The following is a 26912-nucleotide window of genomic DNA, read 5'->3' as shown; positions in this document are numbered from 1 at the left end:
GTTCGGCTTAGCCTCCCAGCCAGAAAATCATCCCAGCTCGACTCAGGACACCCCGGATTCAACCATGTGAAACTTGGCACGAAAATAAATAAGAACAAGGACTTTGAGAAAAGCTTCCAAACACAACAAATCCAAACCGTTAATAGGATTCCCGATTAAACTCGAAAGGCATACCCAACGTAAATCAAAGATGAACAAGACGGTTTACGTATTCGGTCATCACATAATATTTAAATAGAACTTTAATAACCATGTATGACGTCAAAATTTAAATAATAATCACTTTTGTTGGTTTTATTTTTTAAATCTGTTTTTCATTTTTTGATTTTTCATATTTTCTCACTTTTGGTGATTAAAGATATTGAAATTTCTTCATATTTTATATTTAAATTATACTTTTACGCGAAAATATAATATCTAATAAATTAAATAGAATTAACAAGTAAAATATTAGTAAAAAATTTATAAATTCAAACATGTACTGATTTTTTATTATTATATATTTTTTTGTTATTATTATTTAATATTAATAAAAAAAATTTAAAAAAAGAATACACAACAAATTATTTTCTAAGTGTATTTAGATTAAGTGAACCTAAATCTCAAAGTAAAATTAAAAAATAGAAAAATCTATAAATTAAGTGAATTTAAAAAGATAATAAAATGGTTATTAAAAAAAATGTCAAAAACAAAAAATATAAAAATCAAAAAATTCAAGACAAAAGTTTGAAAAAAAAAATCAAACCAAACACTATATACTTCTCTTTTTTAAAAAATTCCTTCACCAATCTCTAATTTTACACAAATTATTCACAAATTCCTTTAAAATTTTATGTGAATTTAATAATCTAATTAAAAAATCATGCATACACACAAAATATAACACTAAACATCTACATTATGATCTACTATTTAATTATGAATGATTAACTTATCATTGTTACCTATATTATATTGTTGTAAAGATTACACATATTACTTTTGTAATATCTTATATATATATATATATATCAATGTCTACGTATATGAATATAAAAAATATATAATTGTAAATTTATATATGTTACTGTATTCATACATTGTCAATCTGCAATACTATATTACCATCATATACTTTAATTTTATAACATGTATTGTTTTAGTAATATAGTTATATTTGTTAGGAAAAAATTGCGAAATTGTATATTGTTCTCCTATTAACTTATGTTTAATACATATATACATACATGTCATACAAACAAGTGTCCACAATAAACACTTTCAATAAGAAACTAAAGCTTTTTAAAACACCTCCATCACCACAATAATTATACCCTCTCTTTTTTTCCTCATAGAAAAAATCACATTATTGAGGAAAATGGATTTTGAAATTCATAACAATATGATATCGCTTCAAACTCTTACTCATCAAAATATTTTTATTACAATGAGTTATAATGGTGAATAAGAAGAGTTATAATGGTGAGTAAGAAGAAAACAAAAGGATGGTGAAATAAAAATTGCAAAAGATCTATTGCAGCATACTCTCTAAGCAAAGTTAGACGAGCTAAAACAGGAATTATCCTATTTATTGTGAAATTCAAGAAAAACAATGTACCTTATGCACACATTTTAGTCAAATTACAAGGAAAAAAAAATTCAAATGATGCCTAAACAATAGCGCAACAACTCAATGATTAGAAAATAAGTACATCAAATAAAAAAATTTGATAAATTTTTGTCATATGCTAATTACTTACAGATGACAAAATAAATTATGTAACTTTGATAGTTTTGTGAAAGTGATCCTACAAACACTTATAAGTATGGATCTATAAATGTTGTGAAAACAATTATGAAATTCATATATTGATTGAAATATTAAGCTACAGTATCATTTCATTTTTTAAAAACAAATTATTTTACATTTTCTACATAAATGAAAATATACTAACGACTAATATTTTTCAACATGCAAGATATTCGTGGCACAGGAAACAAGACTCAACAACTCTTGATGTATAAAAATATATTACATGTTAATATTAATGCATTCTTACACCAATAGTATGCAAATAATATGCAATAGTGGGTTCAATGAATTTGTATTATGAGATAAACTATTTAACAAAATTGTATAATTGTGCAATTAATTTCATACATTCAATTATATTGCAGGTAGAGGTGGGCACAGGTCGGTTGTGGCCACGGAATCTCTAATCCGCCACCTATTCGCCAGATTGGCGGATTGGAGAAATCAAACCGCATCCGTTCGCCAATCTGGTAGATGTAGATTGACCGGATTGGCAAATGGATGCGAATCGATTTGGTGGTTTAAAATTTTATAAATTTTCAATATAATTCAACTTGTGCACTTCCTCCATACAAAAAAAATAAAAATAAAAAAATAAAAATAAATAATAATAATAATAATAATAATAATAATAATAATAATTAATTAATAAAAAAATGTATTACAGTCTATGACTTAAAAAAGTATTACAATCACAGCATGCCTCATCTACATAAAGTATTATAATCTATGGTTCTTAAAATATAAAAACAATTCAAATCATCAAAACCATAAACAGAGCAATAGTAGAGATTGTATGCCTCTGTATTGTTACATCTATATTTGTTTTTGAAAACAAAAATCAACCGGCATATATCATCGTTTTGATTTATTATTTTTATAGTTAGATTTAAAAACCAAAAAATATAGATAAATAATACATTTATTTTTTTTCAATTCAAAAAATATATTCAAGTTCAAAACTCTTTTTCAACAAAATATGGTCAACAGAATATTTAAACTCTTTTTTAATGAAAAACACAATGTCGTACAAATTACTAGGGGTGTTATCGGTTTTGCGGTTCGGTTGCAGCCAAAAGAATCTCAAATTTGCCATCCGTTCAAAACTAGACGGATTGAAAAAAATCAATCCACAATTGTTCGCTCATCATCATGCATCCGTCTAAAATGTGGCAGATCGGTTTGGTTCGGTTGGTTTGGGTAGATCAGTATATCCGCTGCTCAGCCCTAATTGCAGGTATGAATTATGAAAAATTACAGTAAAAAGTTGATAGAAAAAATATTTGTGTAATACTATACATTTAAAAAACATGTTTATTGTTTATTATATAAGATAAGATTGTGATCTTAACAATCTAACTATACATTACTATTTATGTTTATAAAATTTTTCATTTATTATTTAACTTCTTCAGCTAAGTATGTATTTATTTCTTACTTAGTTGTATTTTGGATATAAATTAGTTTATTCATACAAGTCTCTATACTTTATATACATATCACATACCAATTTAAGAGGCATGCATAATTACAGTACTAATAGTTGATGAAAAACATTTGTCACGTACAACACACGTGCCCAATCACTAGTTCTAAAAGAATATTAAAAAAAAAAAACAAAAATTGCTCTACATAATTAATCTATGTTATTTATTCTTAATCCAACTACAACATATTTAGATTTAACTTTTTAAATAATTAAATAATTAGAATCACATTTAATTTTATGTTACTAATTCTCCTTCCAATTTAACTATTATTTTTAATATTAAAATGAGTGTTTATTTTATTATCTTATAATTTAATATATGTTATATAAAATCATTATATGATAATTACATTTTTGTAGCATGATAGGACTAAAATTATCAAAATATACAAATAATTTAATTGAAATTATTATATACAAGTATTCAAGTAATACTTTTATAGAATGATATGGCTAACATTATCAAAATAAATAAATCGAATTACACTATAAATTTTGTGACAACCTATAAATTTTTCTTCTTCATCGCTCGAACAATGGATTGTTCACTCGAGTTGTCTTATGGGTCATCCAGTACTTTTGTAGGTCTGAACTCTTGGGAGTTCACAAACTACACTCGAGTGAAAGTTTTATCGCTCGGGTGGTCTTATGTCTCTGACGCTCGAGCACAAGTTTCATCGCTTGAGCAGTCTATTCGGGTTCAGCACTTTAAAAAGCCATTTTTTGGTTAAATCTAGATCATTTTCTCTCTCTCTTCTTCCTCTCTTCCATCATTTTTAAGGGGTTTCAAGTTTTCTAACTTGGTTTTCATCTATTTCCACTCACTTTCTACCCTTAGTTCCATATACTAAAACGTAAAGCACGAAGAGAGATTTCTAGTAATCTGAGCAAATTATGTTTTCATCGAAGTTGAATTTTTGGATTTTCTTCTCTTCTTGCTAGAGATAAAGATTTCTTTCCTCCTTTCCAATACTTCCTTATAGATAGACGTGTGGCATGTTTCTATTACATAAAAAGTACCATTTAGTTATGTGATTTAAAATTCATGTAAAGGGGTTTTTGAGTTACAATTGTGAAAAGTGAAAGTGTATGTTTTGGGGAGGTTTTGGTATAGTGGAAGGTAGTGTATTTTGTTTATGTTATGAATGATGAAAAAAATCATCATTTTTATTATTAAAGGTTTGATGAAATAAAAAGGGAAAAATTTAAGTAATAGTTATGTTATGTATTATGCAGATTGTATTAATGTAGTAATTGCTAAAAAGGGAGATAATCGAGATATTGAAATTGTTTGAGAAATATATGTTGAATTAAGTTGAGTTGTGGTTTTGGTTAACTATAGATTCGGGATTTTTAAAAGAAAGAAAACGAACATTTTTAAACATGGTTGGAGTATTGTGAATTGGAAAAATAGGGAAATTGATTTTGAAAGGAAAATGGAATTATAACTCTTTTATAAATTGAGAAATAAACGGGAGGTTGGGCATTTGCATATTTGATATATGTTATTGTTGTTGTTAGGCTTATGCTCCACGAGAATTGGACGGTTGTAGTTATGTATAATAAAGGCATGTGCTTAGAGGTTTTGTCCTTGGTTATCGATAAATGATGACATTGATGTGTTGAATAGATTATGTGTATGTGTGACACTGGTGTTATTATGGTTTTAGCATGTCGTGATGGTTGGTAATGTATATTGCGCTGAGAATGAGATGTACCATTACCTTCCAGCTAGCGCTTGGAGAGTTGGTTGCACTTAGAATGAGAGGTGTGAGTACCTTCCAGCTAGTGCCTAGAGAGCTTGACAGATGTACCATTCTCTTCCAACTTGTGTCTAGTAAATTGGCAGAGGTATCATTCCCTTCCAGCTTGTGTCTAGTAAATAGGCATTTCATTGTGAAAATGCGTATCCTTGGCCTACTGTGCTTGAGGTAGGTAGAGCATGGGTTGGGTGTTTAAGTATTAAATCAGTTTATCTATGTATATCAAATGTGGTAGTGGTTAATAAGGTCAGGTTGTCACATGTTGTAACACCCTGAAATAATTAACAATAACCCAACTCATAATAGTGACATAATTGGTCAATAATCTCATATCTTCTATTCGTTACAGCTTTGATCGTCATGTAAGATGGCATATGCAATATATATTCACAATCCTAGAACCTGAACCTATAGCATATGTCATTGATACAAGAGTAGAAAGGAAATTAAAATCAAATAAAGAGATGCTCTAATGGCTTACAACTTTCCAAGATAATACTTTGTTACATTAAAATGAGTTTAAACTCAATACAGGTGTGGACCCGACTTTCTTCGCGTGCCCTCCCCTTTCGAAGAAGGCGCGAATTGGTCGTCCTACAGCTCGGACTCCTCTCACGGTTCTGAATCTAATCTCACAAAGTGCAATGCAAGATGATAAACACCAAAGAGTCCAAATCTGGCAATTGGTTTTGGGAAATCGATTTTGAATCAAAAAGTGCAAAACATGGACTGCTTTGCCAGATTACAAAGTCGCTACCTAAATATTTTATTTTTGAGAAATTTAGGAAACCCTGACTCGTGCCAAAGGCCATGTGTCTGTCATCACCAAAGTTGCCTCGGCTCAGGAACTTGGGTACGAGATGGGAAAGTCCATTTGATGAGCACCCCCGCTAGCTCGATCAAATGATCGGCCTCTACTAAGCATGATATGTTGTTTTATAAACATATGTGTTCTTATCCGGTTATAAGCTAACTTTACTATGTGATGCGCACAGAATACAAATATAGACTAAGATCGTAAGAATTGGAACAAAACAACTCATGTTTGTTTTTCGAAAATGGTTTGAAAATGCCACTCTCAAGTGGGCTAAAGCGCGGATTTGCCACCAAACATGATGGGCTCAAAACATGATGTGCCACTTCGCAAAGTGGGCTTAAAACTCACAATCATCGAATTGTCCCAATTCAAGCAATAAAGCCTTCATCCACAGGCATTCATGCAGTTTATCACTTAAGCAAATAGTCTCATGGCAAGCATGCTATCATGGCAGCACTCACACTCATGCAAGGATGCTAAAGCGTAAAACTTACAGTGTACTCCGAGTCAAAACAAAAACTAGTTAGAAACAATGCATGATCCTAATTATACAAAATGCCTAATGCAACACATGTAATAATGCAACTAAATAGGCTCGACTATCTAATATGGCATATGATTGTAACAATTTGATACATGTATTCAAAGAATTATTGAAATACAATGCAGTTTGAATGATGCGCCGAGCCTCGGTGCATGCAAAACAAATGAATAATGCAAACATGCAAGCATAAGGTATGCTAATCAAAATGTGCCCTAATCTAACCACCTAAAGCGGGCAAATAAAAGGGAGAAAGACGTGGGGTTGGAAGACATGCACACACGCACGCACCCTTATTACAACATTGCGCCCTCTTGAAGGAGGGACCGAATAAATAAGCTAAGCTAGTTATTACAAACCAACTAATTAACTATTCTAGCTAACTAATTATTACAACACAATTCAACAAACTACCTAACTTTGCTAAGTTAATTAGGATATTCCAAAACAAATCGAATGATTAATTACACGAACTAATCATAAGCAATGAAATGGCCTCGCGGGCGAGGGAGATATGCTTGCTCAGTTAGCTTCCTCCCGAAAATCCATCGCCTTGCCATCAGTTGTCTTTGTTTGCACTTTTTCTGTTTTCTGAGTATCGAACCAATTTCCAAACTGCTTCTGCTCCAAAACATGAACACTTTTGCACCAAAAATGGACTGATGGCCAGTCGGCCACAAAAGGTGGCTGTCGGCCACAAACACTGGCCGGTCGGCTAGTTTAATAGCCGATCGACTACTCCAAGTGGCCGATCGGCCAGTGCCACTGGCCGGTCGGCTACCTTCTTTCCCAAACTCCTGGTTTTGCTACAACAGAGAACAACAGAGCCAAGACAATGAATTTGCATAGAAATGCGTGTACTGCCACTCTTCTCATCATGTCTTAAGCTCAAAGGAGAGTGGCACTCGGCTCTCAAGCCACCAACCAAGCATCTCAATACATGATGGCTCGAAAACCGAGCTTGAACAAGCTTAGTGAATGCACAAACAATACACAAAATGCCTCCACCCTATTATGCATGATCAAGGGTGTTGGCCACCAAGAAATGTGACACGTTTCATCACTTTGAGTATGAAACGACCCACTTTTCTTGTGTTTGGATTAACGTCCGATCCAAACACATGCAATGCAAACAACATGCTTATCTTAGTCATGTTTTACTTGGTTCAATTTTTGTTTATACATTTTAGCTTACCAATTAGTCCTTTAACCGGTTAAGTCCAATGTGAAAGTCCTTTACTTAGAAAGATGGCCTAAGCCACAAGTGCCTTGAGCATGAAAGAGGTCTCATGATGTTGGTTAGTAAAAACTCTCAAGAGAGGATTAAAACCATTAGGCATGAGTGCCTCAATTCCATGCTCAAGCCAACAAGAGGCTCAAGACCACTTTCTAAAGAAAATTCAAAAGTGAAGAACAAAGGGAGGTTGCAGACTTTCAGTGCTGATATGGCATGCTAAAGACACTAAATCATGCAAGCAACACATGCACAACATGTTAAGGGCAAAAAGCATTAAAGCTAGTGAAGAGCATTACACTAGAGGCATGCAATATCAAGCTCAAATGACCAAACTAGCTCCGAACAGAGCTTAAACATGCTAAAACAGAGGCTAAATCATACTGAGATAGAAGCATAAATAGCAAGAAAAACATGGTCACATGTTGGCTCACAAACAAGGCCTAAAGCACAACTCTCAAAAGCAATGAAAGAGTGATATAAGTGGGAGTGTGACAGAGGCATACGCACTGAAATTACATGCAAAATGATGCTATAGCATGCAAACAACTCAAGAAAAGCATGGTAGAGACCTTAAAGCACAAAGCTAGTGAAGCCACTTGCACTATAGCTATACAATACAAGGCTCATAAGGGACAAACAGTCCAAAATAGTCCTAAAACAATTTAAATGAAGTTCTAAAACATGCTTGAAGTAGGCTAGAAAGAGCTAGAATGAGAGGCTAATACATAGCAGAAACTAAACTAGAAAGCACAATTGCACTACAAGCATACAAGGCAAGCCCCAAGTGGCCAAATCAGCTCAAAATAGAGCTAAAGTAGGTCAAAAAAGTTGGAAAAACATGCTGAGATCAAGTCACAAAGTGGTAGAAAAACATGCTCACATGTTAGGCTATCTACTCATGCAAACAGGACACAAGGAGGGGAGACCAACCCCTCCTATTTTGGACCTCAAAACATGGTTTTTGTCACTGAAAATCCTCTGAGTTTCAGTGGTAAAAAGGCCCAAAAATTTTGATTTGAAGGTGGTGAGAAATTGTGCAAAAAGCTATACAAGCTAAGGAACAAAAGGGAGAGACAACCCCCTAACACAAAATAGGCTCAAACCACCATTTTTAGGACTAAAAAAGAGAGGTTTTTGTAGTTGAAAACCAGGCCAAAAATAGTTTGCAAAGGTGGCAAAACAAGTGTGCAAAATAAGATTAAAGAAGGTAAGTGTTATACCTTTGAAGCACAGCACTTAAACAGCCACTATTTGATCCAAAACCAGCCTTTAGCAGCCCAAAATAGGTTCCAAGGGACCTCATCCCAAAGATATGCAACTTTGATGAAGGATGTCTAGGCAAACTAGAAGTGTTTTTCTACTTCTATGCACAAAAGGGCAAGAGAGAGAGGAATGTAGAGAGAAAGTGAGAGAGAGAGAGATTTTAGAGAGAGAGGCTCTCAAATTTTTTTAACCTTTAAAAATATGAGATATGGCCTTCATATATAGAAAAAATGAGAGCCTTGGTCGAAATATCTGAATATAGAGACAGCTGGAGCATTTAGAAGACAGCTGGAGCAAAATATCTGCAAATTCTAAGCTTTCTGGACATTTCTGGCCGACCGGCCACTTTATTGGCCGAACAGCTACTAATTTTGGCAGATAAGGATCACTTTTGGCCGACCTATGGCCGGCAAGCTCCATTTGTGGTCGGCAAACTCTCCCAAAGGCCGACGACAAAAACTAGTCCCAGGCCTCGACTTCAACCAGGCATAACTCTTTCATTTGGACCCCTTTTTAGGTCATTATTGAGCCTAAACTGTAGCCCCGGAAGTCTCCTTTCCAATGGTAGAAGCTTCACATCAAAATTTCAAGTGTGCTAAGAGATATCCTTCTTTTAGTGAAGACTGCTCAGTTTTGGTCCAATCAAATTGATGCCTAACTTCAGCCAGCCATATCTCCCCCATCTGGACTCGACTTGAGCAGATTGTTGAGTGAAAAATGAAGTCCCGGAAGTCCTCTTTCAAATAGTGGTGGCCTCATTGCTGAAATCCAAGTGTGTAAACGGATAGGCCTGATTTAGCGAGGGTTGCTTGACTCTCTCTTAACAATTCATGCCCAACTTCTTCCCCAACTTGCTTTCCTCCCTCCTCTCCTCTCTTCTTCAACCCCAAACCCCTAAATAAGGTGTTTTAAAGAATTTTTCAAAGATTTCACCTCTCTTTCATTCATTTCCATTTTGTCCTTGCTCGGTTTACCAAAAAGCGCAACATTTAACGAAATGCGAGCCTCGGAACATCGTAGGAACCTTTGTTTCAAAAATATTTTGAAAGAAAAGGTTTTAAGGTCTAAAATTTTTTCTCAAAAGGCTTTGGTCCAAAAGGGGGTGTGAGGTTGGGATTTGGAACTCTCCTTGCCAAAGAAATCGAACCTTTGCACTGCAAAACTTTCATCACCAAGTAAACAATCAAAGTCCTAAGTCTTAAGGGCGGTCAAAAATGGGGTGTCTACAACATGTAAAGCACGACACTTGAACAAAAATATTTACATCAAGAAACAAAAAGTGAAACCTTAAGTTTCGAGTCCTCCTAAGTTATGTCCTTAGCTGAGACATATCATCGGCACCTGAATGTTGTTTTCCACATAGGGTGAACCAAAGCCTAAAGATACTCTAACATAGTATATGAATCTTAGCAAAATTATAAGGTGAATGCACAATGCATGTCATTTTCCAAACATTCCTTGTTTTCTATCTCAAAGCAACGCAATGCCATATTACACATTAATTCATGAAAATAATCATTTTATACAGAAAACAGGGCAGTGGATACGACACACTGGGAATCTCTACGTACGTGTCTGCAAGTAGGCTAAAGCCATTTTACCAGTACTAACTGGAATGATTGGCACCTAATCCTGCGCGTTTCTGAATTTTCACTACGGACACACAAGCTAACATAATAAAACCACAACCACACCCCCTAACCAAATTCACCACAGTATTCACCCATTTTTCTCAAAAGCCAACACATTTACAATGTTCAATGTATAATGATGCTCAATGCACAATGGACGAGAAATCAGTTTCAATTCAACCAAATCCTCGTGCAACGTCTATAACAATCAAGACTATCCTAGATAAATTTAATTCAAAATATACAATTTCATCAATTACAATGGGAGCGATAATACATTTCCAACTCCAGCATCATCATTAACATAAAACCTAGTTCCAATTTCACAATATCGAACATCATTTCCCATTTTCCGTTTCCCATTTCCTTTCACAATTTCCAAATATTCAAAATTAGGGCAAAACCCCATTTTCTCACAAAATCAATTTTAAGGAAAGATTTCCATCATCTCAACCCAAATCATCCATAATCATTCTCCCCCAACCATTTTCAAGAATCAATTTTGGAAACCTCCTATTTTGATTTCAAACCAAACCCTAAGTTTTACCGAAATTACCCAAATAAGTAACCCATTTCAAAAGACAAATTACTAAGCTAAAAATCATATAAAGAGTCAAATAAATCCCTACCTCAAAGGAGAAGACCCAAGGAAACAAGAAGTAGAACTCAATGGAGCGAAAAACACTAATTTCTCTAATTAAAACGAAGCCCTCGACGTGCTTTATCTTTTACTCCAAAGGACTAAGGTGAGGAAATGCACGGATTGAGAGTATTTGGTGCGAAAGCTTAAGAACTAGAGAGAGGGAAGGGAGTAGATCTAGGTTTTGAAATGTTTACAGAGAGAAAGAGATGAGAAAGTGATCTAAAAAGACTGTCTCTCGGACTGATATACGCGCAGACCACTCGAGCGACCAAAACACTACTTTAGCGAACAAACACAACAAGTGAGACCGCTCGAGTGACCAAAACCACCGCACGAGTGCGCAATGACCCCCTCCCAGTAGTTCAGACCTGTAAAAGTGCGCGAGCGCAGATATCAAACTCTTTGTAGTTTGACAGACTGTAAAAGACTACTTGAGCGCAAGAAGCATCGCTTGAGCGAACGAGCAAAAATTTAGGCAATAACTTATTGAAAAACTGACTTCCAAACCTATTTCAAACACAATAAAAGCTCCCAATAGCCAAACCCAACAAACAACAAGATGGAAATGAGTTGGACAGCGGTTAAATACACGATTCTCGGATCCAAAAGCAATAAAAGGATCAGGTTTAAACCAGAATCGTTATACATGTGATATTGTCGTAGTCTTTGCATGCATGTTATTTTCTTTTTTGTGTTAAAGGTATTGTATGTGAGTTTATGTGTTGAACGGGTTATAGAAATGTTACACTTGGCTTACAACTTGGAAATGTTATTCATGTATTAGAATGGGTGTATGTAATGGGTTGGGAGTGCATGAAATGAAAGGTGATTTGGTTTTGTGAACACGATATCGAAATCGTGTTGTTAATATATGTTCTTTTTGAAATGGATAATGTAAGAGAAGGAGAAGAGAACGTTATGTATTGTTAAGTAAATTTGACGAATTTTTGGAAAAGTATATATATATATATAAGTATACTTTGATTATAAACCGTCACATTATTTATATTGTATGATATGAAGCATCCATAATCATAGCTATCTATATGTTGTCATTGTTTAGGATCATGTTGGGATCCCTACTGGACTTTATACTCATCTCACGTTGTTAACCATTTTTCAAGTACAGGTTGATAAGTGATACAAAATTGGTGATCATCCTTGCGTGTTGGCCACAGGGCCTTTATTTGTTGGCGGAACGCCGTTGATGTAAAAAGGATTGAACCCATTCTCTTTTATGTAATAGTGTAAGCCTACGAACAATTTATTTAATTGTTATTCATGTTGCATTTCAATTTGTATATGTGATTGAATGAACTTTTTATGTATTTATGGATGTCAGTGGATTTCCTTTCCATATTGTATTACTGAAATGGACTATAATGACGGATTTGGTAATGTAATAAAAAGTGGGGTGTAACAATTTTAAATTAAAATTAATATTATTCTTTTGTAACATTATTTTTTAAAAAAAAATTAACCTATACGTCGCACAGGCCAACTGCTAAAATATATATATATATATAATGTGTTAAGTTGTGGACTTATTTATAACTTAAAATACATCAAGATACATTTTATTTATAAACATCAATGCCATATCATTCTATTGAGTAATTTTGTTAAAAAAAATCTTCAAAGAATGAGATTGAGGCACCCATGAATATATTTTTGTCTCTACTCTCATTTCTATAACTAAATAATGCAATGACTAGCAAAAAATAAAATAAATAAATAATAAAATTAATTAACGCAATTATATAAGCAAAATATATGCATAATAATATTATGAACAAAACTACTCGCATTGTACGAGTGAAATATGTGACAACAATATTTAGTGTGTTAATATGTGTAACATTAACACTTCCAATAAAAATGTTTTGTCCAAGAATAACTTTTAGAGTTAAGAGGAACTTCTTGATTTTATAAATTAAAATAAAATTTGATTTTTTTTTTCTTTTAAGAAATAGATGGTTGACATTTTTCTACCAATATGTTGGGATTGAATCCAATTAAAATGGTCCTTTATTTATGTCATTATTATTTTATTGCTTTTATTTTTTGTAGTCAACAAGGGTCCACATTGATGTGGTGCATGGATAGGGGTGTAAAAATGGCTCGGCTCGGCCCGGTCCGTCGTTGGGCCTAGCGAGCTGTAACGCTCCGAAATAATCAACGTAAAACCCAACTCATAACAGTAAATCAATTGATCCATAATACGATATCTTCCATTCATTTCATCTTTGATCATTACAAAAGGTGACATATGCAATATGCATTCATAAATCCAAGATTCTGAATCTATAGCATATGACATGAATACATGGTAAAAAGGAAATTGAAATCAAATAAGAAATTCCCTAATGGCTTACAACTTTTCAAGACGATGCTTGGTTACAACAAAATGAGTTTAAACTCCATACATGTAAAGCCCGAAGCTTAATCAAAATAATTACACAAAGAAACCCAAAAGGAAGCCTTGAGCTCCGCGCCCCCCTAACCTACGTTCTTAGCAAAGGCATATCATCAGCACCTAACAGTTGTTTCCCACATAAGGTGAGCCAAAACCTAGTACATATACTCTAACACAGTATATGAATCTTAGCAAAATTATGAGGTGAATGCACAATGCATGCCATTTTCCAAACATTCCTCATTTTCCATCTCAAAACAATGCAATGCCAGATTACATATTAATTCATGAAAATTATCCTTTTATATAGAAAACAGGATAGTGGATACGACACACTGGGAATCTCTAAGTACGTGTCTGCGAGTAGACTTTACAAGTACTACCAAAGCCATTTTACCAGTACTAATTGGAAGGATCGGCACGTAACTGCGTGGGTTTCTGAATTTTTACCAAGGACACACATGCCAACATAATAAAACAACCACACCCCCTAACCAGATTCACCACGGTGTTCACCCTTTTTATCAAAAATGAATACATTTACAATGTTCGATATGAAATGATATTCAATGCAAAATGAATGAGAAATTAGTTTCAATTCAACCAAATCCTCATGCAATGTCTACAACAATCAAGACTATCTTCTACCGGTAGCTCAAAACAGATATTTCTATTCAATAGATAAATTCCAATCAAAATACATTTTCATCAATTCCAATAGGAGTGATAATACATATCCAACTCCACCATCATCATCAACATAAGCATTACTCCAATTTCACAATATCCAACATTATTTCTCATTTCCATTTTTTACAATTTCCAATATCCAAAATTAGGGCAAAACCCCCATTTTCTTTCCAAAATCAATTTTGAGAAATGATTTCTACTATTTCAACCCAATTCATCCACAACCATATTCCTACAACCATTTTCAACAATCAATTTGGAAAACCCCTCTTTTGATTTCAAAACCATACCCTAGGTTTTACCAAAATTTCCCAAACACATAACTCTTTTGATAAGACAAATAACTAAGCTAAAACTCATAAAAAGAGTCAAAGAAATCCTACCACCAAGTAAAAGACCAAAGGAAACAAGAAGGAAAACTCGATGGAGCCAAAAACACTAACTTCTCCGATTAGAACAAAGCCCTCCACATGCTTTGTCTTTTACTCCAAAGGACTAAGGTAAAAAAATGCATCGATTGAGAGTATTTGGTGCAAAAGCTCAAGAACTAGAGAGAGTAGAAGTAGATCTAGGGTTTTGAAATGTTTAGAGAGAGAAATAGATGAAAAAGTGAGCAAAAAGATCTTCCTCTCTGACTGATATATGCATAGACCGCTCGAGCAAATGAATGGTCACTCGAGCGACAGACACAATAAGTGACACTTCTTAAGGACCAAAATCACCGCTCGAGTGCACAATGACCCCCTCCTAGAAGTTCAGACCTGCAAAAGTTCACTCGAGCGCAAGAAAGTCTGCTCGAGCGAAGAATACAAACTCTCTGTAGTTTTACAGACTGTTAAAGACGACTCGAGCGTAGGAATGGTCGCTAGAACGAAGAAGCCAAAATCTGGGCAACAACACTTTGAAAAACTACTTCCTAACCTATTTCAAATACAACCAAAACTCCCAAAGGCCAAACTCAATAAACAACAATATAGAAATGAGTTGAACAACAGTTAAATACATAGGTTCTCAGATCCAAAAGCGATTAAAAGAGTCGAGTTGAAGCTAGAATCGTTATAATCTTCCCCCTTAAGGAATTTCATCCCCGAAATTTAAAATCAACTTTCATTAAAAGAACTTGAAAACATTCCCATATCATTCTGATTGTAACAAGGATACACCCAGTTTCTCAACACCAACTTTCAAGGTTCAATCTTCCTCAAAACATATACAATGTTCATATATTACAATATTTACAAAATTTTCAATATAAGTTTCAAACATCAATAAATAGGTCCAGATACTTCTCACGAACTTATGTCTCATGTTCCCAAGTCGCCTCCTCAACCCTGTGATGTCATCACAACACTTTAACTAATGGAATTGTCTTGCCTCAAGACTTGGTCACGAGAGTCTAAAACTCGTACTCGTCTCTTCTCATAAGGGGCATCCTCGCCTACCTTTACTTTGGTCCAATCTAACATGTATGAAGGATCCGGTTCATACTTTTGGTGCATACAGATGTAGAACACGTCATGAACCCCAGACAGTTAGGACAGCAAGACCAAACGATAAGGTACCTCTTCGATCTACTCAAAAATTTCAAAAGACCTAATAAATTTAGGAGACAACTTCCCGATCTTCCCAAACCTCATCAAACCTCGTCTCAATGATATCTTCAAGAACACGTGATATCCTATCTCAAAAGACAAGGGTCTCCTCCTACGATCGACATAACTCTTCTAGCGAGTCTGAGTCGAAGCCAACCTATTACGGATAAGCGCGGCTTTTTCAGTCATTTCCCAAACTAGTTCGGGACCTAACATAGGTGAATCACCCACCTTGGCCCAACACACAAGGGATCTACATGGCCGACCATACAAGGCCTCAAATGATGCCATACCAATACTCGCCTAAATGCTATTATTATAGGCAAACTCAACTAAAGGTAAATGACTCTCCCACGACCCCTTAAAATCAAGAACACAACCCCGAAGCATATCTTCTAAGATTTGAATGGTCTGCTCGGACTGCCTGTCAGTCTGAGGATGATAAGCAATGCTAAAAGTCAACCTAGAGCCCAAGCCATGTTGTAGGCTCTACCATAATCGAGCCGTGAAATGAGGATCTCTATCCGATACAATAGTCATAGGAACCCCATGAAGTCGAACTATATCCCTAATGTAAAGGTCAGCAAGGTAATCTACCAAGTCACTCGTGTGCATAGAAACGAAATGTGCTGACTTAGTTAACCAGTCGACTATTACCCATAAGACATCATTACCCCGTTGGGTCCTTGGAAGACCCACAACAAAATCCATCATTACATGCTTCCACTTCCACTCGACTATAGGCAAAGGTTGCAACAAACCCGCTGGTCGTTGATGTTCAGCCTTTACTTGTTGACAAGCAAGGCACCTCGAAACAAACAAGGCTACATCTCTCTTCATTGCCCTCCACCAAAACTGACGGCTAAGGTCGTGGTACATCTTTGTGCAAATGGTGAAACTCTCGTAGTATCTCCTCTCTACAAGATTCTGGCACAAAAAGATGATCCAAGTACCTTACACTCGAGTCAAAATACACATTCAAGCCCTTCTCCACATTCTCACTAGCTATCTTCCCTTGATAATCTCTACCTCATGATCACCACACTGTGCTTCTACAACTCGGCTCATTAATGTAGGTTGTGCAACTACAGTATGCAAGACGACCAACTTAACGGACTCACTAAGATACAAGTCAAACTTGCCAATAGCACCCAGCATCTCCCATTCCCGGATAGCAATACTAACCACACTGCTTATTGACTTCCTACTCAAAGTGTCGACCACTAAATTGGCCTTCTCTAGATGATAGTGCAACTCGAAATCATAATCCTCCATAAACTCTATCCACCTTCTCCGTCTCAAATTCAAATCTTTTTTGTGAAAATAGATACTTCAAACTCTTGTGATTGGAGAACATCTCGCATTTCTCACCATACAAGTAATGCCTCCAAATCTTTAAGGCAAATATCACTGCCGCGACTTCTAGGTCATGTGTAGGATAATTTCTCTCATGAGTTTTCAACTACCGTGAACTATAGGCTATCACATTCCCCTCTTGCATCGACACACAACTCAAACCTTCCCGTGACGCATGACAATGGACTAAATAACCCAAACCCCTCTACAGAATAATCAACACTGGAGCAGTGGTGAGTCTAACCTTAAGTTCTAGGAATGACTTTTCACTAGTCTCACTCCACACAAACTTCACCCCTCTCATCGTCAATCTAGTCAACGGTTAGGCCAATCTAGAAAAATCCTTCACAAAATGTCGGTAATACCCAGCTAAACCCAAGAAACTCTGGATTTCAAAGGCATTATTAGGTTATTCCCAATTTTGCACTGCCTCTATCTTAAAAGAGTCTACCATTACCCTTTCTCTGGATACCACATGGCCTAAGAACTTAACTTCTTTCAACCAGAACTCGCACTTCCTGAACTTAGCATACAAACAGTGGGCTCTAAGCAACTCAAGTACAACCCACAAGTGTTCCTCGTGTTCCTCCTCAAAGGGTGAGTAGATTAAGATATCGTCAACAAACACAACCACAAAACGGTCTAAAAACTCATGAAAGATTCGGTTCATCAAATCCATAAACGAAACAGATGCACTGGTTAGCCCAAAAGACATTACTAAGAACTCGTAATGGCCATACCACATACAGAATGTCATTTTCTGAATATCCTTCTCCTTTACTCTCAACTGGTGATAACCTAATCTCAAGTCAATCTTAGAAATATAACAAGACCCATTCAACTAGTAAAATAGATCATCGATGCGAGGTAATGGTTACTTGCTCTTAATAGTTATCCGGTTTAGCTTCCTGTGATCTATATATAGTCGCAAAGAGCCATCCTTATTCTTAGCAGAAAGAGTTGGTGTCCCCAAGGCAACGTAATAGGGCGGATGAAGCCCTTATCTAACAGCTCTTGGAGTTGAGTCTTCAACTCACATAACTCGGCAGGTGTGAACCTATACGGTGCCATAGAAATCAGTGTCGTGTCAGGCACTAAGTCAATGCAGAACTTGATCTCCAGGTGGGGTGTCAAACTAGTAAAATCCTCGCGAAACACATTCAGGTATTCGCAAACTACCCTCGGCAACTCAACTCGGACCACATCACTCTGACTATCTAGGAGAGTTGTAAGATGACAACTAAGTTCGTTCCTACCACTAGGGTCATAAACTGGAGATACGACTCTATAAGCTCGATCCCCCGGAAAATAAAAATAGCCACTACTCGAGGTACAAACTGTAACTCTTTGACAATAACAATCTATAATAGCACGATACGAGGATAACCAATCCATACCCAAAATAATATCAAAACTTGACATGTCAAGCAATACAAATGCAAAAAGAAGTCGGCACTAGGAAACCTCTATCCCACAACCATGACATCCCAAATCCAAGTCAACCTTACCCCCCAATTGAAGACTCTACCCTGAGCAACGACGCTAACTGTGCCACCTCTAGCCCCAAAACTGATGCAAATGTAGACGGAATGAAAGAATGAGATGCACCAGTATCAATCAACACATTAGCAATCGAATTAAACAACAAGAAGGTACCTCTCAAAATAGAGGTTGCTAGCAACTGATCTAGCGTAGTAACAACATACACATGCCCGGTAGGTCTCTACTCCACTTGCTCACCCCTTGAAGCATAAGACTAGTAAACAGACTAAGCCGAAGAGGCTCCCTACATGGCCCTTAAGGCCTATACTAACTGGGTAAGTTGATGGCTCTATGTGTGCCTCGAACCAGACACACCAGGTGTGCCATCTGTATAAGGGAAAAACCTCCTCAAATGCCCTAACAGCCCACGTTGATAATAGGTAAGCGACTGCCCTCTTCTCTAACTCTAGGCCTGTGAATGAGCTGCAGACGATGCAAACTGTTGCCCTCCTCCTCTCTGTGGGCAAACTGGAGACTTGTGACCCAATTGGCCACACTTGAAGCAAGTAATCCCACCATAACTTCCTCTCCCTGAACCAGAATTCGGCACATGAAACATGAATTTGAACTGTTCTACTTGAAACTGTTGTGGGGCGAAACCCCTTCTGTCTCTTGTTGTTCCGTACCTCCCCCTGAACCTCCTGACTCCTCTGCCTAGAGCCCCTCATCCTCTTTCCTCCGTCTGAATCACGATCTCTAAGTGAGCCATTGCCTTCACAAGACAACCGTAATCCCTAATCATGGACGTGGCCACCTTAAAAAGGAGCCCGATCCGTAGTCTTTTTTCAAACTCCAAACAACGGCATTCCTCTGCCGCCACAAGCTTCAAAGCAAGTCTAGAGAGGCTAGTTAAAGCTATCTCAAACTCTGCTGCAGACGTATTTAGTTTCTTAAGCTACAAGAACTGATCTCTCAACTTCTCCCTAGCAGTGGGAGGTAAGAACTTGTCTTGGAAGGCATTGGCAAAGGCCTCCCAAGTCACTTCAATGTGCCAACGTGCATACTTCCACCATTGACCCGTATCTCCCTCCAGTTGGAGGATGCCAAGGTCACTCTCAAACCGTCATCCTTGATGCCAAGTATCTCGAACATTTTCACTTTTTTCTCTAGCCGCTCATCTACCTTCAGTGGCTCCTTAAGATCCCCCAAAAACTCATCCGCATTTGATTGGAATCTCTCTTTAGAAAAGATGGCGCTGTCTCAGCAACATAGGCTTGGACTTGATTCCTAACCTTGAGAATGTCCATGGATTCCTTCAAAGCACCAGCCATTTCTCAGGCCAAAGCACCCATGGCTTGCTGACACGTTGGCCCAGCCACGTTGGCCTAACCAACCCCTTTTTCTTACTCTGAAATTTCATCCGGTAACGGTACCTCCTGCTGCCTAGGCGTACCACGCCTACTACCACCATGTCCTGACATCCTAATAAAGGTAACACTGTAGATTACCACATTTACAAATGTGCCAAAACCAATTCACTCACGTCCTAATGCAACGGACAACAAATAATTCACTCCACTTAAGCATATAACCACATAAATACAAACGAATTTTCTTTCTAGATTTCAGAGTTCCAGTTAGAAATAGCAATGATCAAGTGCTCTTCTAATAGGACTTCTAGAAACTCATAGACCAAATCAATATCTAAGATAAAAAATCCTATACCCATTTAGCCACATAAGCATGTTATCACATAGCATATCATGTTTGCTTCTAACATTATCTAGCAAAACAACCCATTGTGGTAAAAACCACATCCCACGATCCCAAAGTATTCTAACCCGGTAGCTCTAATACCACGTTATAATGCCTTGAAATAATCAACGTAAAACCCAACTCATAATAGTAAATCAATTGATCCATAATCTAATATCTTCCATTCATTTTATCTTTGATCATTACAAAAGGTGACATATGCAATATACATTCATAAATCCTAGATTCTGAATCTATAGCATATGATATGGATACATGGTAAAAAGGAAATTGAAATCAAATAAGAAATGCCCTGATGGTTTACAACTTTCCAAGATGGTGCTTGGTTACCACAAAATGAGTTTAAACTCCATACAAGTAAAGCCCAAGGCTTAATCAAAATAATTACACAAAGAAACTTAAAAGGAAGCCTTAAGTTCCAAGTCCTCCCAAGCTATGTCCTTGGCGGAGGAATATCATCAGCACTTGAAAGTTGTTTCCCACATAGGGTGAGCTAAAGCCCAATAAAGATACTCTAACACAGTATATGAATCTTAGAAAAATTATGAGGTGAATGCACAATGCATGCCATTTTTCAAACATTCTTCGTTTTCCATCTCAAAATAATGCAATGTCAGATTACATACTAATTCATGAACATAATTCTTTTATACATAAAACAAGGCAGTGGATATGACACATTAGGAATCTCTAGGTACGTGTAGGCACCCCATTTTTGACTGTCCTCAAGACTTGGACGTCACCGTTTGAACACTCAGTAATCATCCATGTTTGTGTTCGTTTTGAGTTCTCGGAGGTCTCGGCCACGGGCCTTGCCTCAGGATATCTCGACTCGACTGTTTTGTGTTTGGTTTTGCACCAAGCACTTGTGTTTTTGCTTTGGAGGGCAGGGAATAGCTTGTTGGCCATCCCCACACCTCACCGGCCATGGTTTGAGGCCACCGGCCACTGTTTTGTTGCCATCGGCCAAATGTTTGGCCGGTCGGCACTATTGATGGTCGGCCAACCATTGTTTTGGCCAATTTGGCATCTTTGGCTGGCCGACCACTGTGCATCTACTTTTGGTAGATATTTTGTGCCAACTGTGATAGCTAGTACCCACTTTGCCCCCCCTCCATACACGTGTATGGAGGGATTTCACTCTTGCTTAGCTTGTTTTGTAAGCTTTGCAAGAGTGATCCTCTATAAAGGGAGGCCTTCTCCTCCCTTCTCAAAGGTTAGAAGGTTGAGTTCCAGAGGTCTGGATTAGGGTTAGGGTTTGTGTATCACCTATCTCTATATCCCTCTCTCTTTTGGCCTTTGTGTGTGTATAAGTGTGTTTGTGTCTTACTTTTGTGCATAAACACCTAGTGCTACACCTTACCTTGGTTTCTGAGGTGCCAAAGGTTTGTTTTCAAAGTTTTGAGCTGGTTTTGAGCTAAGGAAGGCTGCTGGAGCTCCATCCTTGAAGGGGTCTAGAAGGGTAAGATTCTTGCTCTTTATTCCCTATTTTTACATAGTCTTTTAACCTACCTTGAATCTATTTTTAGACTTTGTGTATAAATAATAAAAGTCTTCTTTTTGAGTGCTCTAAATAGTTGTTTAAGGTCACTTTGTTGTTTGGGGTTGTTTGACCCCTCTTAGGCCTTGTTTGGTCCCCATTTTGTGCATTTTTGGTGAGCTCCGGGACCACCTTGTTTGGGCCTCCTCACCACTGAAATCTAGAGGGATTTCAGTGGTGGGGATGGTGCTTTAAGGTCCTAAGAAGGAGAGGGCCATCCCTTCGCCTTGTTGCCTTCAATGTTGGCCATTTTAGCCTCATGTGTGAGCATCTTGTTTAAGTGCATGTTGGTCGTGTCTTAAGTGTTATTTGTGATTATTTTGCCATGATATAGCACTGTTTTTAATTGGCTTAGACACACCATGCATGCTTAGAATACTTGTCTTGTAATGTCATGAATTGCCTTAACATGTGCCTAGCATTTACACCACTATGCCTACTTGTTTTGGCCTAGCTTTGTGAAGCTTTTATGCATGTTTTCATTTGCCCAAGGTTTGTTTTTGGTTGCTCGAGTCATCCATGCTTTGTTTTGTATAGCTACCATGTAATCCCCCTTGTGAGCCTTTAGTGTTGACCCCTCTAGCATGCTTTACTTGCTTGTTTCAGTGGTTTGGCACCACTTATAGCATCATTTTAGTCCTTCTAGTATGCTTGTATGCTTGCATTTGATGCCCCTTTAATGCTTTAAAAGGCTTGTGTCTTATGCTCCATGTTTGGACCTTTATGTATGCTTCCATGTTTAGACCATTTAGATGTCATCTAGGTGCATCTTTGGTCTTGTTTAGACCTGCGTTGGACTTGTTTTAGGTCTTCCTGGCCCTTTGGGGCTTGCTTCATATAGCTTTGGTTTAAGCCCCCTTGAGTCTTGGACATTGTTTCATGCTTGGCTTGTCTTGTTTACTTGGTTTGGCACCTTTATAACATGATTTTCAGAGCTTAGTATGCATGCCATATGTCCATGTTTGTCCATTTTAAGTGTGCTTAAAAGGGGCTCTTTGATGCTTAAGTTTTGAACCATGTGTGCATGCATGTTTGTGTGTATTTTAGCCTTCATTTCCTTAGCATTTGACCACTGTTTTGGGCTTATTTGAGAGCTGCCCAAACTAGTCTAAGACCCTCATTTGCGTGTTATTGCATGCTAGCCTTGCATGTTGTTACATACTTGGCCTATCGAATGTGTTGCATGTTTGAATCACGTTGCATTTGGCATGCATTTCCTCCTGTTTTAATTGCTTAACATGTTATATGTCTTGCATGTTTGCATGTTCACGTTGCATCTTTGCATGCTTGTTAACTTGCATACTTGTTATATATTTGCATCTTAGCATGCTTGTTTGCATCCTCATGTTGCATGTTTAGCTTCCATGCCTAGGTTGCATTTCACTAAGCATGCATGCCTTGCCTCTTGAATTGATTATGATAGAGGTTGGGCCTCCATTGTTTGTTTATGTGCATTTCATTCCATTCTAAAATGCACAACTTGGTTTCTTGGGCCATCACGGATTGAAATGCGCGATTGGTGGTCTAAGAATTGAGTACCATACCCCTTTGAGTCATAAACATGATAAGGGATGTGGTGGTACAAACATTTCTTTGAAATGGATTGCCATGCCTTGTTTTGCCCTCTGCTGCTGTCAAAACAGGTTCCTACAGGAAGATATGGCCGGTCGGCCATCTCCAATGCCGACCGGCTATCCATTTCTGGCCGATGGCTTCATAGATGGTCGATGACCACTTACCTTTGGCCGGTGACCATTCCTCATGGTCGGTGGCATTTTCCAGTGTTCAGAGGGTGTACCTTGGGACTTGTGCAGTTTTTAGAAGAGGAAAACAGTGAAAATAGAGGCAACTTGTGCATGACGGTGGGTTTCCGAGCGGAGCCTAGCATACGTGCATTGGGCCCTCTTCTCAAAGCGGTTTTATCGCTTTATTAGCTTAGTTAATTTGCTTAACTAGTTAATTGGTCAGTAATTAATTAATTAGCTTGTAGGTTAATTAATTTGTATTATTCTTTCGGACCCTCCAAGCGAGGGCAATTGTGTAATCAGCGTGCGTGAGTGTGTGTATGTCTTCCAACCCCACATCTTTCTCCCTTTTATTTACCAGCTTTTGATGGTTAGTATTAGGGCATATTCAATTTAGCATACCTTATGCTATGCATGCATGCATCATTCATCAGTATTGCATGCACCGGACTCGGCGCATCATGCTAACTGCATAGTATTTCAAATCTAACTTGAATATATGCTATCTGTCGCATTTCACATGCCATCCATAGATTACCCGAGCCTATTCTAGTGACATTTTGTATGCGATGCATTAGCCACTTTAACATGAACTAGGATCATGCACGATTACTAACTAGTTTCTTGTTTTGGCTTGGAGTACACTGTGAGTGTTTTTATGCTTTAGCATCTCGCATGAGTGTGAATGTTAAACATGACAGCATGCTTACCATGTGGCTATATGCTTATGTGATATAAACTGCCTGAATGCCTGTGGGTGAAGGTTAGATTGTTTGAGTTGGAACAACTCATTGAAATTCATGTTTTAGCCTACTTGCGAGTAGCAAATTTCAAATTGTTTTTCAACCAAATAGATATGCGATGCTTTGTTCCAAATTAGGCGATCTAGTCTGTACTTTTGTGTTGTGCGCATCACATAGTAAGATTAGGCTAATAACCGGATTAAGAACACATAACGTTTTTAAAACTAGATATCGTGATTCGTAGAGGCCGATCTTCAGATCGGGCGAGCGGGGGTGCTCATAGCTGACCTTCCCCAATCGTACCCAAGTTCCCGAGCCGAGACAACTTTGGTGATGACGGACACATGGCCTTAGGCCACGAGTCAAGGTTTCCTAAATTCTCCCAAAATAAAATATTTAGGTGGCGACTCTGTATCTGGCAAAGCAGTCCATGTTTGGCACTTCTTTCTAAAAAATCTGTTTTCCAAAACGATTTGCCAGATTTGGACTCTTTGGTGATTTATCAATCTCATAATGCACATTGTGAGATCAGATTAAGAACTGACACACAAATCGAGTCCGAACTGTAGCATGGGGCCCAAGGGCTCGTCTGCAGTTTCTGGCGACTCTGCTGGGGCGTTAGAGAGCTTGACTTGAACTCATGATATCCTGTTTTGATTATACTTATGTGTTTCTTTGCATTGCATGTGCATTGGTGCGCCTAAGTCACAGTGTTTGCCGTCTGCTATTCCTGAACGGTTTACCGGAGGCTCGCTTCAAGAAGCGTGCCATAAGGCTGACCGGTTACGAGCTCTGCCACGATGGGAACACAAACCCCGGTTGTTACCGGGGCACCCTTCTTGACCATTCAACCTAGTGCATATTCGGAATCCATAGTGACCATTCCAAGCTAGAATAGGTTGCTTACCCAATTATAGGTTGTTTGAAACCGCTGCGTGCGTAGTGAAACCCTAACTCCTGACAAAATAGGACAGGGAAACCCTACCCCAACATAGGGGTGTTTTGACTCTCATTTACTTGGTATATGCTTTTAGAGTGTATCTCTATAGGGAATGCATATATCAGTTTGCAAGTCTGAATATCAGGCCTGAGGGCATCAGTATTAGAATCTGAGAATCAGTTATATATGCGGATATCAGATTCAGTTTTTGGGGCAGTGATTTTTGGGGAACAGTGATCAGTAATAGAGTACAGTTATTCAGCTACGCTTGTGTCTGTTCTGATTGGGCCGAAATGCTGCGTGTTTTCTCTTTCAGTTCAGAGATTCAGTACAGAATAGCCAATATTCTCCTTCGCTGAGGCAAGGCAGATATCTCATCCGTCAGTCACCGTTCAGGTCAGCGGACTTATGATGACCCAAAGTTCAGAAGAAATTGTGGTTATGGCAGCCGCATTAGACCAAATAATCATCTTGCAGGATGAGACCAATGTCGATGTACCGCATCCGCCCAGGTCGCCTATTGTGCACCCGATCTGGACACCCCAGTTATATCAAGCTCATGAGCCCACCACATTTGGGTTGATGGGAATGATTGGTGACCTTCAGAGGCTTGTGGCTGATCTCGCCTATGGAATATCGGCTTCGCCACCAACCACATCGTGTGCTCGGAATTTTATACTGCATGAGCCCCCGCTACTGGGGCGAATTGTGATCAACCTCAGCCAACCAGAGGTTTTCTCAAGCTATAGCAATGATGTGTCAACAACAACCGGGTTTCGCTCTGATATAGCAACCCAAACCCTCGATCAAGCTAAGGCTAGAGGTAAGAACAAAGTGGGAACAAATGCCAATCCCGTTGAATAACTACTGTGGGCAGTCGAGGCTTTAAAAGCCGGGGGGATGAATAAGCAGCAGGTATTCGCAGTTGTGGCCAAGATTGTGGATGATGCTTTCCCTACTCCAACCGAGGAGAGTTCCCGCCAGGCGGAAAATCAGGATAGGCCCCGTCATGCCAGAACAGTTCCTTCCACTCATAACCCCGCACCTGGAAGAGATCAGAAAGCCAAGGCAGTGCCTGTCGACCCTTTCGCTAGTGCGTCTAGCAAGAATCCACAGACTTCGAAGTATCTGCCCCGAGGGCGCAGACTCTTTCACGCTCTCTACATGCCTCTATCTAAGGCACTTCAAATCCTGGCTGAAAATGGGCATCTTAAACCCCTTGAGCCTAGGCCTCTCCCTAGTCATCTTCCAGCAGGCTATGATGCTACTCAGTACTACGCATACCATCAGCAAACCGGTCACGCCACCAACAATTGCTTCCACTTTCACCACGAAGTACAAGACTTGATTGACAATAAGGTCATCTTCCCACCTACCCCAGCAAAGTCTGTTACCACTGAGCTGTTGGACTTCGAGGATACTACAAGTATGTGATCAGGGGTTGGACCACCTGCGG

The sequence above is a fragment of the Camellia sinensis genome, chromosome 8 (genome assembly GCF_055761805.1).
Source record: "Camellia sinensis isolate YWXY chromosome 8, ASM5576180v1, whole genome shotgun sequence".
NCBI lineage: Eukaryota > Viridiplantae > Streptophyta > Magnoliopsida > Ericales > Theaceae > Camellia > Camellia sinensis.
Note: the sequence above shows the minus strand (reverse complement) of the source record.